The following is an 18,726-nucleotide window of genomic DNA, read 5'->3' as shown; positions in this document are numbered from 1 at the left end:
GATGGTATTAACCACCGCAGTCGGTAGGTTACCTAAGTCTTCCTCGCGTCTAGGGACCACACGTGGAGGTTCCAAAGATCGGGGCGAGGGTGCCAGATGGTGCCCTGTCCCTGAGAGAGTAGGTCCTCTCTCAAAGGGATCCGCCAGGGGAGGGCCGTCGCGAGGAGTGAGAGCTCTGATATCCAGGTCCGGTTGGGCCAAAGGGGCGCAACTAGCAGAACCTGTTCCTCCTCCTCCCTGACCTTGCACAGAAACTGCGCGAGCAGGCTCACTGGGTAAACGCATACTTGCGCATGCCCCGAGGCCAGCTGTGGGCCAGTGCATCCGTGCCGAGAGAGCCCTCGGTCAAGGAAAAAAACAACTGGCAGTGAGCGTTCTCGGGGGAAGCAAACAGATCGATCTGGGCCTCCCCGAATCGCGCCCATATCAGCTGAACAGACTCGGGGTGGAGTCTCCATTCTCCAGGGCGTAACAGCTGTCGTGAGAGCGCATCGGCTGCACGATTGAGCGTGCCTGGGACGTGAATGGCGCGCAGCGATTTCAGCCGCGGGTGACTCCAGAGGAGCAGACGGCAGGCGAGCTGAGACATGCGGCGAGAGCGCATACCCCCCATGCGGTTGATATACGCCGCCGCCGCCATACTGTCCGTCCTGACCAGCACGTGTTGCCGGTAAAAAGCGGTGGAGAGCGAGGAACACTGCCAACAGCTCTAGGCGATTGATATGCCAATGCAGCTGGGCACCCTTCCAGAGGCCCGCAGCCGCATGCCCACGACACACGGCCCCCCAACCCGTGTTGGAAGCGTCTGTTGAAACAACAACATGGCTGGACGCCTGTTCTAGAGGCACACCGGCCTGAAGGAACGAGGGGTCGTTCCAAGGGCTGAGGGCGCGGTGACCCGATGTGTGCCCGCGTGCCATGCGCGTCTGGGGACCCGATCGTGAAGCCAGTGCTGAAGTGGTCTCATATGGAGCAACCCGAGCGGCGTGACGGCGGCTGCGGATGCCATATGCCCCAGGAGCCTCTGAAAGAACTTCAGTGGGGGCCACTAGTTTGCTGTCGAGCTCCCTCAGACAGTTCAGCAACAGGCGAGCGCGTTCCTCGGAGAGGTGCGCTACCATGGTGATCAAGTCCAGCTCCATCCCGAGAAAAGAAATCCTCTGCACGGGGGCGAGTTTGCTCTTTTCTGGGTTGACCTGAAGCCCCAGTAGGCGGAGATGCCGAAGCACCTTGTCCTTGTGCATAATCAATTGCTCCCGCGAGTGGGCTAAAATCAGCCAGTCGTCGAGATAATTGAGTATGCGAATGCCCGCGAGCCGAAGGGGCGCTAGGCACCCTCCGCGAGTTTGGTGAAGACCCGCGGAGACAGAGAGAGCCCGAAGGGGAGGACCTTGTACTGCCACGCTCGACCCTCGAACGCAAACCGCAGAAATTGGCGGTGGCGTGGAAGAATGGAGACATGGAAATACGCGTCCTTCAGGTCTATGGCTGCAAACCAATCCTGAGGACGAACGCATTGGAGAATGCGCCTCTGCGTGAGCATTCTGAATGGCAGCCTGTGCAGACAGCGGCTCAAAACGCGCAGATCTAGGATTGGCCGTGACCCACCGCTCTTTTTGGGTACGATGAAGTATGGGCTGTAAAACCCACTCTCCATCTCGGCTGGAGGAACCGGCTCGATTGCACCCTTCGCCAGGAGGGCAGCAATCTCCTCTCGCAAGACAGGGGCGGACAGGGGGTTGACCCTGGAGAAATACACGCCCGTAAACTTGGGGGGCCGTTTCGCGAACTGAATCGCGTAACCGAGTCTGATTGTGCATATGAGCCACCACAAGGGGCTGGCCCGTGCTAAGCAGGCAGGCAGAGCCCTCGCTAATGGAGTCATCGCTACAATCGCTGACGTACCAGCGGTGGGGCAGCGCGGAGTGGGTGTGCTGATCCGGGAAGCACGAGGGTCCCGCGGAAGAGCTGGAGGTGAGATATTTGCTCTCACTCCGTACCCGAGCTCCGGAGGGGAGGCACGAGGGGTGGGAGAAAGGAGACCGTCCTCCCAGCGCTCGTGAGCCACTGGCGAAACGCACCGAATCTGCAAGCTAGTAAGCATAGCGTCCCAGACTGGCAGATTTCGGGCTGTCACATCCGGGGAAGTGGAAAAGTGCTCTCTCATGATATTTTCATGGCAGTAAAAAGTGCCGTTGGAAATGGGGCCCCGCCCTCCAGCGGGGAAAGAGCAAGTTCCCTCTTCTCCAGATGGCCTGTCCCAGGGGCGCTTCACGGTCCGTTGCCGGACTTAACGGCGTTCTGGGCAGGGGGGCTGCCTGCTTCCGAGGTGCCCGACGCGCTCGCTTCGCCGGAGGCGTGTGCGGGGGCGGAGCAGCTCTCGTAGGCGGGCGCCTTCGGCGAGGAGCAGGTATGAATGGCACGGCGGGCGGAGCGGGCTACGGACCCCCGATAAGACATCACCCACCAACTGCTCTCTCACTGCCTTGAATTCCTGGGTGAATTCACAGACAGTGTCGCCGAACCTGGCTGGGGATATGGGGAAGTCAAGAAAGCGGACTTTGTCGACTTTGCGCATATCAGCCAGGGGTGGCGCTCCTGGACCACTAATGTGGACATCGTCCTCCCCAACGCACATGCAGCGGACTCAGTAATCCGAAGAGCTAAGTCGGCGGCGGTGCAAAACTCGTAAGCCTGGGTTGGACCCACCCTCGTGCAGCTCGGCCAGCGCCTGCGTTTGGTAGCGCTGGTAGGTGGCTATCGCATGCAAGGCGGAAGCAGCCTGGCCCGCAGCTATGTAAGCTCTAGCTCCGAGGGAGGTAGATAACTTACAGGCTTTGGATGGGAGACGAGGCGGACCCCGCCAAGAAGAGGCGCCGCACGGATTTACCGCCATCGCGCACTCAACCTGAGGAATCGCCACATAGCCCCTGGCTGTTCCACCGTCAAGAGTGGTTAGGGTGGAGGGACACGCAGCACGAGCAGAAAAAAGTGCTTTACAAGACCGCGTGAGCCTACTGTGCACCTCCGGGAAGAAGGGAACGCCCCTCTAGTCGGTCCGGCCGCGGAGCTGGGGAAGCAGCCCGGGAAAGCACGGCTAACATGTCCGTTTCAGGATCCGTAGTGACAGCGCTCACCTGCCCGAAGGGGGCGAGCGGGTCTGGATCATCATCGGACAATGAAAGCCCACCCTCCGATGCCGCGGAGGACATCTGATCTCCGGTGTCAGCGAGTGTGAGAGCTACCATCTGGTTAGACGGATCACTCCCACTACCCGAAGCTTGGATGGAGCGCCTTGAGGAGCGAGAGGTCCGCGAGCCCGTGGGCGGCGGATTATCTCCTGCTGAAACCCTCAGATCTGCCCGAGCGCCCGCTGTTTTTTTAGAACAGGAGGCAACTGGGGTGGCTCGCTCTCTTGCGAAAGTTGGCCGCGATCTTAGCTGTGCAACGGTCATGGTATCGCAATGACGACATTAACCGCCCGCGAGCACCGCATTAACATGCTGGACCCCCAAACATGCAATGCAGTGATCGTGTCCATCATCCGGAGCCAGGAAACCCCCGCATCCAGAAACGCACAGTCGGAGCGCCATCCTGAAAAGGACGTGCTGCACGACTGTGTTGCTCTTTTAGGAAAGCTGCAACAATACGCACCGCTCTGGAGGACCGGACCCAAAGAACCGCAGGCAAGGGAGAAACCCAGCTCGACCGTCTGCCACCGCGAAGACTCACTCTGGACCGGGAGACACACTCGTTCGCTCTGAAGTGCTTGAACAGCAAGAGGAACCCTCATCGACTCACTCAGAAAGGATCTGAAGCGAAAAGGATAGCGTCTGCTGGCTTCAGGTGCGCTTATATGCTGGGCTAATTGCCTATGCCGCACACCTGCGCAAGCTTACGCTGCCAATTAATTTCATTCATTGGCCCGTTCAATACTCTCCAGACAAGCGGCTTCTGATCCGAATCCTCCCATTCATTCATGGCACTGAAGTTCCCCAACCGAAGGGGAACCATGAATTTTCAAATGTATTTTACTTTCTTTTCTTTTTACAAAAGAGGCTAGAAAAATTGTAAAGCTCTACATTATTATTATTATTATTATTATTATTATTATTACGTTTTTTTTTAAATTATTAATTTCTACTGAGGACACTTGAATGTGCTGGCCAGCTTGTTATTTATCTAATAAATGACAATTGGCTACAGTTTTTAATTTAAAACTTTAAGATTTCGATTTCTTTCTAACAATATATGATGTAAAAAAATTGTATTTTAAAATTAAGTATTTATTCATATTACTTTATTCTAAATCTTTAGGAAATATTTTTGGTAAAAAGTGTGGTTTTATGATGACCCTCCAACTAGCTAATCCAGCAAGAAATACTGCTTAAAATGTCACTGAAATGCAGTACTGTATTTAAATCTCATAACTGAATCGAAAACAAGGTGTATAATAGCAAAATTGTCCCCTTTCTGAGAAAAAAAGAACCACCCTTTTCACCAAGCTGGCCTGTCTTAATAATTTTGATCTGAACCAAAAGATATTGTACTGTAGTTGTTTTAAAGGCAGCAGAAAGAACAAGCTATTCCTGAAATAAGAACACAAATTGTAGGTAAGGATATGTAGGGAATAATAGATGTTGTGGCTGTATTACCCGGTGTATATTGTTTCCTAATAACTAAATGGTCCAGTTACTCAGCTGTTTACCGAACCAAAATACATTGTTTTAATTAGTGTTTCTCAACTAGTGGGTCGCGACCCAGAAAGAGGTTGCAAGACATTTTTTTTTGTGTGTGTGTAGTATAGATTTAGTTTTGTTTTCTTATTTACAATTGAGATTTTTCTGAGAGGTGTGTGATAGCTTTGAACATTTCTGTTAGACAAGGTTCAAGTACTTTAAGTGGCTGAGAAAACCGAGTTCTTCTTTAACGGTGTCCATGGTCAGATAAGATGTTAAAAGGCAGTGTTATTATTCTAAGGTTAGATTTGCTAAGAAATAAAATGTCTCGCTTAAAAAAAAAAGAACTTTCCTGACCTGTCAGCTGTTAAACAGTGCTCTTCAATTGCATGTACACCATATTTCCCTTCATTATAAATGAAGAGCAACAGAAATTGCCAGTATGTAACTTGACAGCTTTACTGTAAGTAGCAAATACCAAAACATACCAATAAAGTACACTGTAAACAATTAAGTCAGTACAACAACAAAAAAACATATTTCCTTATTTTCTTTCATTTTTTCCTGTTCACTAAACTTTTGGAAACATTAGCTGCACTGACCTAAAATAACTTGTCACTAATACAAAACATATTTGGAGTCCTTGTTGGGTTAACATAAGAGTATTAGTTAGTTTCTGGAGAGTTGTCAATTTATTATTACAGGATTTTACAGAGTTGCAGCACATCCTTTTCAAAATGCCGCTCCGACCGTGCGTTTCTGGGTGCGGTGGTTTCCTGTGCCTGGATGATGGGGACTGCGTTGCATGTAATGCGGTACTCGTGGGCAGTTCATGTCATCATTGCGATGCCATGTCTGTTGCGCAGTTAAGATCGCGGCTAGCCCTTGCAAAAGGGTGAACCAGCCCAGCTGTCACCTGCAATGCAGTGGGCACTCGGGCAGGTCTGAGAGTTTCAGTGGGAGATTATCCGTCGCCTCTGGGCCTGCGGACCTCCCGCTCCTCCAGGCACTCCATCCAAGCTTCGAGCGGAGAAAACGATCCGTCTAACCAGATGGTAGCCCTTACGTACGATGACACCGGGGACCAGTCGTCCACTGCTGCATCGAAGGGTGGGCTTTCATTGTCCTACGAGGATCCAGGCCTACTCGCCGCCCACGGGCAGGTGAGCACTGTCAAACGGATCCTGAAACGGACATGTTAGTCGTGCTTTCCCGGGCTGCTTTGGCAGTGGGGTTGGTTTATCCTCCAACTCCGTGGCCGGACCAACTAGATGGGTGCTACATAGAGGACAAGAGGGCCAAACCTTCGAAGCCTCTTGTCCCCTCCTTCCCGGAGGTGCACAGTAGGCTCGCGCAGTCTTGGAGGGCACCTTTTTCTGCCCGTGCTGCTTGTCCCTCCGCCCTCACCACTCTTGACGGAGCAGCCAGGGGGTATGAAGCGATTCCCCAGGTCAAGCGCCATTGCAGTCAATGTTTGTACCTGGGTACGCGGGGCACTGTAAGCCCGCTCTGCCCGCCGAGCCATCCATATCTGCTGCTCCTCACTGAAGCACCTTGAAAGTCCAGTAATGGACCGCGAAGCGTACCTGGGGCAGGTCGTCCAGAGAAAAGTGAATTTGCTCTTTCCCCGCTGGAGGGGCGGGCCCCATTTCCAACGGCAATTTTCACTGCCACGCAAACATCAATGAAAGAGCACTTTTCCACTTCCACAGATGTTACAGATGTGAATCTCTCGATTCCAGCTCTTCCCGAAGGACCCTTGCACTTCCCAGATCAGCACACCCACTCCGCGCTGCCCCACTGCTGGTACATCAGTGATAGTAGCAATGAGTCCATTAGCGAGAGCTCTGCCTGCCTGGTTAGTGTGGGCCAGCCCTTCGCGGTGGCTTATACGCACAATCAGACTCGGCTACGCGATTCAATTCGCAAAGCGGCCTCCCAAGTTCACGGGTGTGTACACCAGGGTCAACCCCCTGTCCGCCCCTGTCTTGCGAGAGGAGATTGCTGTCCTCCTTGCGAAGGATGCAATCGAGCTGGTCCCTCCAGCCGAGATGGAGAGCAGGTTTTACAGCCCTTCATGGTGCCCAAAAAGAGCAGTGGGTCACGGCCAATCCTATATCTGCGCGTTTTGAACCGCTGCCTGCACAAGCTGCTGTTCAGAATGCTCACGCAGAAGTGCATTCTCCGGTGCGTTTGTCCTCAGGATTGGTTTGCAGTGATAGACCTGAAGGACACGTACTTCCATGTCTCCATTCTTCCACGCCACCGTCAGTTTTTGCGGTTTGCGTTCAAAAGTCGAGCTTGGCAATCTCGGGCTGGAGCTGGACTCGGTCACCTCTCCGGAGAGCGTGCTCAGCTAATGCTGAACTGTCTGAGAGAGTTTGACAGCAAAATAGTGGTCCCACTAAAATTATTTCAGAGGCTCCTGGGGCATATTGCATCCACAGCCGCTGTTATGCCGCTCGGATTACTCCATATGAGAAAACTTTAGCAATGGCTTTACGATCGAGTCCCCAGACGCGCATGGCACACGGGCATACGCTGAGTCAATGTGGTTGCCCTGTATCAACACGCCCTCAGCCCTTGGAACGACCCCTCGTTTCTACTGGCCGGAGTGCTTCTAGGACAGGCGTCCAGTCATGTTGTTGTTTCAACAGATGCTTCTAGCACGGGCTGGGGGCTGTGTGTTGCGGGCATGCAGCTGCAGGCCTGTGGAAAGGAACCCAGTTGCATTGGCATATCAATCGCCTAGAGCTGTTGGCAGTGTTCCTCGCTCTCTACCTTTTTTTTCTGGTGCTGGAGCAGCAGCACGTGCTGGTCAGGATGGACAGCACGACGGCGGTGGCGTATATCAACCGCATGGGGGGTATTCGCTCTCGCCGGATGTCTCAGCTTTCCCGCCGTCTGCTCCTCTGGAGTCATACGCGGCTAAAATCGCTGCGCGCCATTTGCATTACATGCAAGCTCAACCGTGCAGCCGTGGAGACTTCACCCCGAGTCTGTTCAGCTGATATGGGCGCAAATCAGGGAAATTCAGATCGATCTGTTTGCTTCCCCCGAGAACGCTCATTGGCAGTTGTTCCTTTCTCATGACGCAGTGGCTGGCAGCACCATGGGAAGGCATAACCTCATCATCCGGTTCCTCAGAGGCGCTAGGCGAATTTATTTAACCCGCCCCCCTCTCATGCCCCCTTGGGATCTTGCCCTGGTTCTCACAAGCCTGCGTCAGATCCCTTTGAACTTCGACTCAGTATCTTTAAGATATCTGTCCCTGAAGACAGCTTTGCTGGTCGCGTTGATATCGATTAAAAGGGTCGGGGACCTGGTGGCATTTTTCGGTCAGTGACTCATGCCTGTAATTCGGGCTGGCTTACTCTCTTGTTTCCTGAGACCCCGCCTGGCATATGTGCCCAAGGTTCCTACCACACCATTTAAAGACCAGGTAGTGAGCCTGCAAGCACTGCCCCCGGAGGAGGCAGACCCAGCCCTTTCTTTACTTTGTCCAGTTCGCGCTTTGCGAATTTATCTGGACCGCACTCAGAGCTTTAGATCATCTGAGCAGCTCTTCGTCTGTTATGGCGGTCGGCAGCAGGGAAGTGCCAAATCAAGACAGAGGTTGGCCCACTGGATAGTGGATGCTATCTCCCTCGCTTACCAGAGCCAGGGCAAGCCATGTCCCCCAGAAGTGCGTGCGCACTCCACTCGGAACATCACATCCTCTTGGGCGCGTGCACGCAGCGCCTCTCTAACAGACATCTGTAGAGCTGCAGGCTGGGCAACACCTAATACATTTGCAAGGTTTTATAATCTGCGAGTGGAACTGGTTTCCTCAAGGGTATTAGGTAACCCTTGGTGATTGAGTAAACAACTCGGTTAATGTGTTGAAATACACTTGCTGCGCCATTCTCCCTAACATGGAGATACGTGCGCTTATTCACTCTGTCAGTAAAGTTCCCTGCTTAGGTGAGCCCTGCAGATTCCTCCAAGGCCCCCAGCACTGAATCACTTGCTGGCCCATTACGCTGGTCAGCCCGTGTTTTGGATATAGGTGCCCGCTATGTGTGATCCCCACTAGGCAATCCCATATGCCTCAAAGGCGGACCCGTGTCTTCCCTCTCCGCTAACCATCTTATTATATGCATACTCCCCTTTCTCAGGGCTAGTCCATATAACCTGTCATCATATCTCCCCATTGGGTATCAGGTGGCCTTTGCAGCTACCTCCCTATCGGGACTGCACGCTTTCCCAACGTACTGTGGTATTAAATTCCTAGAAATTATCTAGACGCTTGCGGTTCCTGAAAAATATATCTAAATCCGTAAATCTTCTTTGAAGTGGGATAAAGGCCAGGAATCACGTTGGAAGACCGCGCCTCTCTTTGATGCAGGAGCGCTCAAGCTATGCCTGGCTATCCTCTAAGGTAAGGTGCAGGCATTATGGCGTTTTTCAGACATTTACCCATACGTGGATTTAATCCACTTATAGCATTGAAGTTCCCCATACAAAGGGGAACGCTCTGGTTACTAAGGTAACCCTCGTTCCCTGAAGAGGGGAACTGTAATGCTATATAGCATCGCCATAATGATTGTTCCTTAGCTGTAGGTATCAGTCTCTTCAGCTTAAAAGTTAAGTGTCGTCTTGCTTTTCCTGTGCTTATATGCTAAATTGATTGCAACAAGCATCAGGTGCGCAAGCTGATGGTGCTAACTCATTTGGCATTTCATTGGCCCGTTTATATACTCTTTCAGACGATTGGCTTTCTGAACGAAATCCCCATACGTAAATTAAATCCCCATACGTGGATTAAATCCACTTATAGCATTTCTGTTCCCTCCTCTGGGAACGAGGGTTACCTTAGTAACCAGAGCGTTCTCCTTTTGCGTTGAACTTAGAGCATTTTACATTCAGAGATGCTTATTATGTTCACACACCTACATTACACCTGAGCTAAAGTTTAAAATACGATATCATAATGGACCACCCGGTTAATAAAGAACATTTTGATTTAGATTAAGTAAACCAGTTAAATGTTTTACAAACATTTTTACACATTTTTGCCAAACCAACAAAAGTACTAGTAATTTTAACTTTTTTTTCAAGTTGGATTTTTGGTACAGTATTAGCTGGGAATACATTTGCATGCAGATATCATGCTAATTATATGTATCAGAAAACATTTCTGTTATTTATTGATATACAATTATTGATATACAATGTGTATTTAATATATTCAAGTGTTAAATACACAAAATAAATGAATTAAATTATTTTAAGCTTTCAGCCTTATAAAAGACAAAGTTCTGGTTCTTGATTCTGATGGTTGAGTCTTACTCAAACATATTTCCAAAGATGCAGGTAACACATGTCTTTACTAGCTATTAGAAATACTTTGCATCAGGTGGATCTTTGTTTTGATACATTGGAAATCCTTTAAAGATTAGCAGGCTGTTGATTACCCTTTTTAGTCCATCGTATGTTAAAATTCTTGATACTGATTGGCTAAAAGTTTTGTTTTTTTTCTACCTGCTTATCCCTAGTAAAAAAAAAAAAACATAGATATAAATAAATAAATATATGAGAGAAAGGACTGTACAGATCATAGATCACACATGTGACTGTTGCTTGGCAACCAACACCACTGTAAGCCACAGCTTCATGGGGTTTATTGCTTTAGTAATTGGCAGTATTGGGTCCAAAACGTATAGTTTGTCATTTGATGTACAGTAAAGGCATATAAACAACAAACAACAGATTTCAAACGCTACATTTCAAAACAATATGTTATTTTCTAAAACACTGATCTGCATTTACTCATTTCATTTTGTATGGAGGAATACTCTTTGTGTTGAGGTAAAGAAAGGTCAGCACAGAGGTGAAGTCCATGTTTGTGTCATTGGTGAGTCATCCTTCATGTCTTTTCCTGTTACTCTCCCTCTTTACAGATTCAGCTGTTATATACGTCATGGGACCTGTCACTTTGACTAACACATTTATCTTTATATAACTTGCACTCAGATGACCTTTTCTATTTATTTCTCCCTCCCCAAACGAACTGGTGTCTTTATTCCTCACCACGTGCATTACTGTACATATTGTAGCATACTGTATATGTTGACAAAATACTTAAATATAATATTATTTATTTTACCTTATTAATGTCACATTCTTAAATAAGTGACCATCTGTCTGAGCATGTGAATCACAGGAAAAACTATTTTAAAAAATGGTCCAGAAATAAATCCACTTAAGAGTTATGCATATCTGCACATCATTGCTGACCACATGTATGTCATTCACAGCAAATATACTGTAGGTCCTGATATCAATGCTAGGGCTGCACGATTAATCGAAAAAAGATCACGATCTCGGTTCGACCCTACACACGATCTTAATTCAGCTTTTTTAATTCTACGATTCAGCCAGTTATATTTTCAAGATCAGGAGAGAAGCTTAAAGCCAATGAAGGCTACTTTGGTGAATAGAACCTGCATATGCTGTGAATAACAAGTTATAACGTTGTAAATAATGTTCAGTTTGTTGCACAGTGCGATCGTTTGTGAGCCGCGCTGAAAGAATGATTTGCATGTGTGTGTGTTTTGTCGCAGTGATGGACGGCAGCAATGAGCCGCACTGGGAAGTGAAAGTGAAACCTGTGCGCACATCATTGAAATGATCATGACGCATTTTACAATTATGATTACGACAAGCATTTGATATGCTTTTTTTCTTTCATAGCTAACACAGTGTTGTGCATGAAAATAAATATTTTACAGTGTCAGTATAGCTACTCTAGCTTATATAATGTTGAATATAAATACAAAAATGTCTGATTTTTACCAGTGAAAACAAATGGTCTAATAATGCTGACAATGAGAAATGAGAAGCACGTCTTAATTATAATAATTCAACTTTATAATTATGAATAGTTGTATTCTGATGTCATCATTTTACTGTGAATTAACAAACAGGACATATTAAAAGTCTGTTAAAGTCCACCATAATGACTGTACAAAATTTAGCATTTTAAGCAGCAGTGGAGCTACACATAGGCCTAATATTATTAGTGTTGTTTTCCCATATCATCACTTTAGAATTATATGGTTCTATCTGACATTTTTGTCAAAATTTTGTTATTGACATATTCTTAATAAATAACAACTTATTGTTTACATTTGAAAACTCAAAAAAAAATGTTGCACACATACTGTTTGCTATATAGATTGCAAAAACTTTGAAGCTCAATATCTCAAAATCATTCAGAATGCAGATAGAACCTTATAATTCCAAGGTGATGATATGTTTGAGAATTAACAGTAATAATAACCTACTCATATCAACCGTTATTTTACATCTAAATAATCGTGAGAAAGAATCGTGATCTCATTTTTAAGCAAAAAAAAAATTGTGATTCCAAAAATCCAAAATACAGTTCATTTACAGTTCAATATATTAGTGTAGGAGAAATATGCTTTATTTGGCTTTACATACATTGGCAGTGAAGACAATTACTAACAGTTTGTTAAATGTGGAAAAAGTACTCTCATAAACGCATGAATCTGGCACAGGCATTTATTCTGTAAGCAAAGCATTCCGCTTTTTTCCCAAAAGATAATTAAAACTATGTAATGGAAAGTGCTGCCTAAAACTAATAATTATTTTTATCAGGAATGGTCCGGAAGCATCCTAGATGGTGAGTTGCAGAGTAGCCAAAATGGTTAAAATTACACTTAAAAATTACATCATCATCAGACATAACTGCTGATATGGCTGAAGGCTTTTTTTTTTAAGAGCTACTCCATACTAAAACAAGCAAATAATAGGCAATTTAATGAATCAACAGATGTGGCTGGTTTAGCTAAGCTGTTGGTATTGTATATGTCTGATACAATTATGAGTACTTTTCTTTTGAATGGAAAAGAAACCTAGGAGATTTCCAATTTTTCAGATAGCTTTTGGATCACTTGGGCGTCTGTTTCCAAAATGTGTGGGCATCTGTAGAAATGGAGCAAAACTAATGACTGGGTAGAATAATGGAATGGCACATGTGCAAACAGATTGGCACATTGCAGCATCCACAGAAAAGCATTATGATAGTTTCTATTGTACAGTATGCTTTAAGGGCTTTGCGATCCTTCTTAGAACAAGGTCTTATTGTATTCTTTCTATACAGTGCATTCAGAAAGTATTCATAGTGCTTCACTTTTTCCACATTTATTTTAAGTTACAGCATTATTCCAAAATGGATTAAATTAATTTATTTCCTCAAAATTCTACACACAATACCGTATAATGACAATGTGATTTTTTTTTTAAATTTTGCAAATGTATAAATCATTATTTCATTTAAAAAAAAAAAAAAAATGAAAAAAATCACATGTACATCAGTATTCACAGCCTCGGCCGTGAAGCTCTAAATTGAGCTCAGGTACATTCTGTTTCAACTGATCATTGTTGAGATGTTTTAGCAGGTAAATTGGAGTTCACCTGTGGTAAATTTAGTTGATTGGACATGATTTGAAAAGGCATACACCCGTCTATATAAGGTTATATATATGAGGTTTACAGAAAACGCTCTGTTGCTCTAAATGTTCCAATGAGCACAATGGCCTCCATCATCCGCAAGTGGAAGATGTTTGTAACCACCAGGACTCTTCCTAGAGCTGGCCGGTCATCTAAGCTGAGTGATCGGGCGGAAGGGCCTTAGTCAGGGAGGTGATCAATAACCTACTGGTCACTCTGTCTGAGCTCCAGCGTTCTTCTGTGGAGAGAGGAGAACCTTCCAGAAGGATAACTATCTTTGCAGCAGTCCACCAGTCAGGCCTGTATGGTAGAGTGGCCAGACAGAAGCCACTCCCCGCCTGGAATTTGCCAAAAGGCTTCTGAAGAACTCTCAGAACGTTTGGAGAAAACCAGGCACCGCTCATCACCAGGCTAATACCATCCTTACAGTGAAGCATGGTAGTGGCAGCATCATGCTGTGTGGATGTTTTTCAGCAGCAGGCACTGGAAGATTAGTCAGGATAGAGGGAAAGATGAATGCAGCAATGTACAGAGACATCCTGAATGAAAACCTGCTTCAGAGTGCTCTTGACCTCAGACTGGGGCAAAAGTTCATCTTCCCGCAGGACAGTGACTACATTTACATGGACATCAGTAATCAAATTATTTGCTTTAATTTAATTAGGAGAATAATAAGACTAAGGTGTTTACATGAGTTGCTTTTTGAGTGTTACTTTCATGATCCCGTTTTACATGTTATAGCACATATTTCTATCAACATCATTGTGTCAACGAGCTATCCACATATCCTCCAGGGTTTCATGTAATTTCGGGTGTTTCATTTTTAATTTGTCAATTTTAATTGCAGTTTTGCACTTCCACTTTCATTCACAAACATTTCATGCATGCCCTCCCTGACAAACAAGATATTGGATGTAACTATGAACTGCTGGAAGAGTTATGTTTAAATGGAATTTCATACCACATGCTGAATGGAAAAAAAAAAAATCTCGGCATTTCACAATGCAGATGTCTGTGGTCTTTAAATATCAATGGGGTGGCTTCACAACAACTCAAAAGTATGTCCTTGAGTGGCCCAGCCAGACCCCAGACCCTAAATTCTATTGAACATCTCTGGAGAGATCTGAAAATGGCTGTAAACCATCACTTCCCCTCCAACCTGATACTGGTACTGCAAAGAGGAATGGGCAAAAATTCCTAAAGACAGGTGTGCCAAACTTGTGGCGTCGTATTCTCACATTGTCATTATGGAGTACTGTGTGTAAAATTTTGAGGAAATAAATTAATTTAATCCATTTTGGAAAAAGGCTGTAACAAATGTGGAAAAGGTGAAGTGCTATGAAAACTTACCAAATGCACTGTATCTTGAAATGGCTATTCTGCTAATCTTTTGTTCGATGGCTGTCAAGAAGGAAGGTTTTGATGTGAATTGATAGATTGATAGACAAGCCTTTTTTTGTCCTTCTTTTTGAATTTGTGTGAATGACCACAGGACAAAAAAGCTCACAATATTGGCCTATCTTGGAGATTTCTTTCCACTTTGAACGAGGTGAACCTCAGATTACAAGGATTGTCCAAAATCAAGGATTGTTGCAAAGATACTTTGCAAAGCCAGACAATAGCCCCTTTCACACATACAGACCTTTCCGGAAAATTACCTGCAATTTTCCGTAAATTTCTGTACGTGTGAACAGGCCCTTTTTGAAAATACCGGTAAATTCGTTCCACAACTTTCTGGAAGGAAAAGTTGTAACATTCCCAGTAATTTGCCGGAATGCTGCACTGTGTGAACACATAAGAAAGATTGCCTGAAAGAGCGTGTTCACGTCTAGAATGCACTGACGTGAGACAACTACTTTAGCCAATCAGAACACTCAGAGGCATTTACATCCGCGCTGTTTATGAAAATGAAAGCTTTAGAATTTTTTCCAGACACATTTAGCTGCTATGTTAGTCGGATAAAATTTCTATGTTTCTTAATGCAACTGTGTAAAAATTATTGATAAAATTCTTATGATAAGCCAATGTTTGTTTACCTTCAAGCTCTGACCCATGTGCACGTGAAGTAGCCGGTGAGCGCCAGCACACACACATACTAAGTACATCTCAACATGCGAAGGTGTTCCTCCATGTGTTTTCATCGATTTTGTTCACAATACTTATCCATCCACAGAATTTGTAAAGTAATCAAATGTTTACGAAATGCCCAAACAAAATGAAAATGTAATGCAGTTAAAAAGAGATGGGCTAAACCTTTATATAAACCAACAAAATAAAGATCCTGCTATGTAAACATGTTTAAGTGATTAGCATACTATTACGATTTGCAACAGCACTGTTCTGCACAGCTCAGAATTTGTTCTTGTTAACCATAAACAGCTGTTTGTGCCAGAGATAACTAGCATCAATGTGAAAATATGGGGCATCATGTTAGTACAATAAGGGTTTTCACTGAGTCCTTTACATAAAAATAGTGTGCATAATAAATAATGGAACTCATGTTAACAGGAATAAAAAAAGCAACAAGGATAGTCTAATTTGCACATTTAGACTGAAAGCACCAGCACATGTTATTATCATATAATGTCTCTTTAAACAGTCTACCAACTCTTTCTATAACAATTTTAATCAGAATGGCAAGCTGAAAACGGTGTACATGTAAATGTGGCTATTGATAACAGCTGCATTTGACATTTATTCTATGACAGCCCAGATAACCATTTCTGAGCAAGAGGGTCTCACTAAAAGCCTTTTTGAAAAGAGAATTCACACCATATTTCTGGAAAGGCCTGCATGCAGAGGATCCTGTATGAATAAATCGCACTTTGAAGACTTCGATGCCCTTCAGGAAAATGGACCTTTGTGAATGTGGGTTCACAGCACTTATCACCATAAAAAAACAATTGTCGACACACACTGTCCACAGAGAGATTTGGGACTATCTTGATACAGCCAGACATTGCAGAGATAAGTGAGTCATATAAAGCACCATCCATCTCATTTAGAATATACTATAATTTGCTTACAAATGTAAAAAAAATTGTAAATATTTTGAGTGAAAGAAGGAGTTTATGAATTAACCCACCTCACAATATTCATCAACTATACCAGGGTTTTTCAAAGTCTAAGACAGTGGGCCTCCCTTTTGACACAACTTATCCGTTGGCGGCCCCCTCCTCCTAAATACCCACGCACACACGCGCGCACACACACACACACACAAATTCTGGAGGTTTTCCTGCTACCTCATCATGCTTGGTTTCAAGGTGTCGCCGAAGTTTAGCGGGTCTCATGCTGTCATTAGCCGAAATATCTTGACAAACCACACATAAAGGTCGTGGTTTATCAGCTGGTCCTGTCCACGTAAATCCTAAACTCAAATACTGATCATCATATAGTCGTCTTTTGGGTTTAAGCCCTAAACTTGAAGGCTTTGAATCGGGGGGTCTCAGAAACCGATCCATTGTATTAGCAGGCATATACCTGTATTGGCGGGCTTGCCAAACAGAAGCGAATTCACAGCTATGGCCTTCTGGGTAAAAAAGATTTTCTTATTTTTGACGTATTATTATTTTTTAGCTTTGTTTAATTAAAACGTTTAAAAAATATAAAAAAAATACATATAATAATTAAACTTAATAATTAAATTTTTATTATATAACATTTTTTGCCGCGCCTCCCCTGACATGCTCTGGCGCCCCCCAGGGGAGGCGCGCCTCACACTTTGAAAACCCCAGAACTATACTGTATGTGAATACAATGCATCACAATTATAATTATTGTAAGAAAATATACAAAATTGTGAAAATGTTAATTATTAAAAAAAAAAAAACTATTCAGGCAAGGCATGTTTGTTTATATAGCACATTTCATACACAAAAGTAATTCAAAGTGTTTTACATAAACAGAAATAAAATAAACAAGTATAAAAAAATAAAAACAGCAAGGAATAACCATAATGAAAAACAGAAAAAATGTGTTAAAACAGGTTATAAAAGAATGAAAAAGAAAAGAAAGACACAATAGTGTGATCTGTCGGACATAGCACAGTGCTCATTCAGTAAAGGCACGGCTAAACAGAAGTGTTTTCAGTCTTAATTTGAATGTGCCTAATGTTGGAGCATATCTGATCATTTCTGACAGCTCATTTCTAACAGATCATTTCCGTTAGCAGAGAGCGTAGTAGCAAAAGTGGATTCACCCTGGTTTGACTGAACTTCCCTTGGAATTTCTAATTTACATGATTCAAATGATCTGAGTGACCTGTTGAGTTGTATTCAGTGAGCAAAATGTATTGCGATCCTAGGCTATTTAGTGATTAATAGACCCCATGTAAATACAGGACAGGTGTGTGTATGCTCAGATTCCCTGGTTTTGCTCAGAATCCTGGCAGCAGTGTTCTAAATGAGCTGCAATCTGTCTTTTTGGGAGGGCCAGTGAAGAGTCTATTGCAGTAATCCACCTTGCTGGTGATAAAACTCTTATGTTTTTGAGATGATAGTATGCTGGTTTACTGTCTGCTTTAACGTGACTACTGAAATTCAGATCTGACTCTTGAGTCACACCAAAATACTTGACCTTTTTTATTGTTTTGTTGTTTTTGATATTTATGTACCTACTAGAGCACATTATTGACATAGCAACATGCCAGTTTACATCGCAAAGCCATAAAAAGTAGCATACAAACACACACAAAAAAGTTACAAAATGGTTTATATGCTCTGATTTTGAAATAACTTGAGATGTTAGAAAGTAAAGTACTCAGTTTTTTTTGCTTTCGAGACACAAGTAAACTCTGTCTCTCTGTAATAAATTTAGTAAAACCATACTAAGAATAAGAGAGCTTACACAAGATGAATCATAAATTTCTTTAGGAGTCAGACTTTGGTTTTGCCGTATGCAGTTGATTCATAAACAAACAAACAAACAAACAACAAACAAAAATAATATTCATAACAATAATGCATTTGAGAATCAAATTTTGTTCTCTAACTAATTTACAAAACATAACAAAAAAAAAATTAATTGGGGAGTCTGACTCCCAATTGATACACACATAAAACAACAACAAAACATATTAATTACAGTAATACTGTGTGTTCAGTAAGCCAATTATACAGGTCACTCTATATGTTAATAATTCTACCAATAAAATAAAATAAAAAAAATTCTGAAGCCCAGGTTACTTTAGATCTTAAATATCACCCTACATGACTGTTGATTGTATTTTTTTTTTTTTTTTTTTTGCAGAGATGTTCAAAAATAACTTGTTACAAGCAGAACAGCATGTATGTCAGTGGAGGATCAGTCTTCGCCATATCAAAAGAAGTCCATATGACACATTCCTACATTGCTTGACCTTTTATTTCTACCACTAGACACTGCACATGGCTTTAGACCACACTCCCAATGGGATAATATCTGTCCGACCATGTCGACTTCATCCATGTAAGGTTCACCTCTTACCAACTCACTCAGATTGCCTTCCTGGACTAATTTTTTTCATAAAGCTGGACGATATTTTTCT

General features: G+C 44.1%; 2 protein-coding genes across 4 annotated transcripts in view; both read left to right on the top strand.

The window, feature by feature from the left end:
• Nucleotides 1–18,726, top strand: part of LOC147839744 (uncharacterized) — a 512,229-nt gene that overhangs the window by 420,844 nt on the left and 72,659 nt on the right. The gene's annotated exons all lie outside the window — the stretch shown is intronic.
• gnrhr4 (gonadotropin releasing hormone receptor 4) overlaps nucleotides 1–18,726 on the top strand; it is a 156,638-nt gene that overhangs the window by 76,746 nt on the left and 61,166 nt on the right. The window contains exon 3 of one of the 3 annotated variants that reach the window (XR_015514057.1): nucleotides 18,450–18,589. The exons of the other annotated variants lie outside the window; for them this stretch is intronic. The gene's annotated coding sequence lies outside the window, so the exon portion shown is untranslated. Of the gene's footprint in view, nucleotides 1–18,449; nucleotides 18,590–18,726 lie in introns of those variants that run through there. 3 annotated transcript variants of the gene reach the window in all.

Source organism: Danio rerio, chromosome 18 (assembly GCF_052040795.2).
Source record: "Danio rerio strain M-AB ecotype USA chromosome 18, GRCz13ab, whole genome shotgun sequence".
Taxonomy (NCBI): domain Eukaryota; kingdom Metazoa; phylum Chordata; class Actinopteri; order Cypriniformes; family Danionidae; genus Danio; species Danio rerio.
Note: the sequence above shows the minus strand (reverse complement) of the source record. Positions and strands in the feature narration are given on the sequence as shown.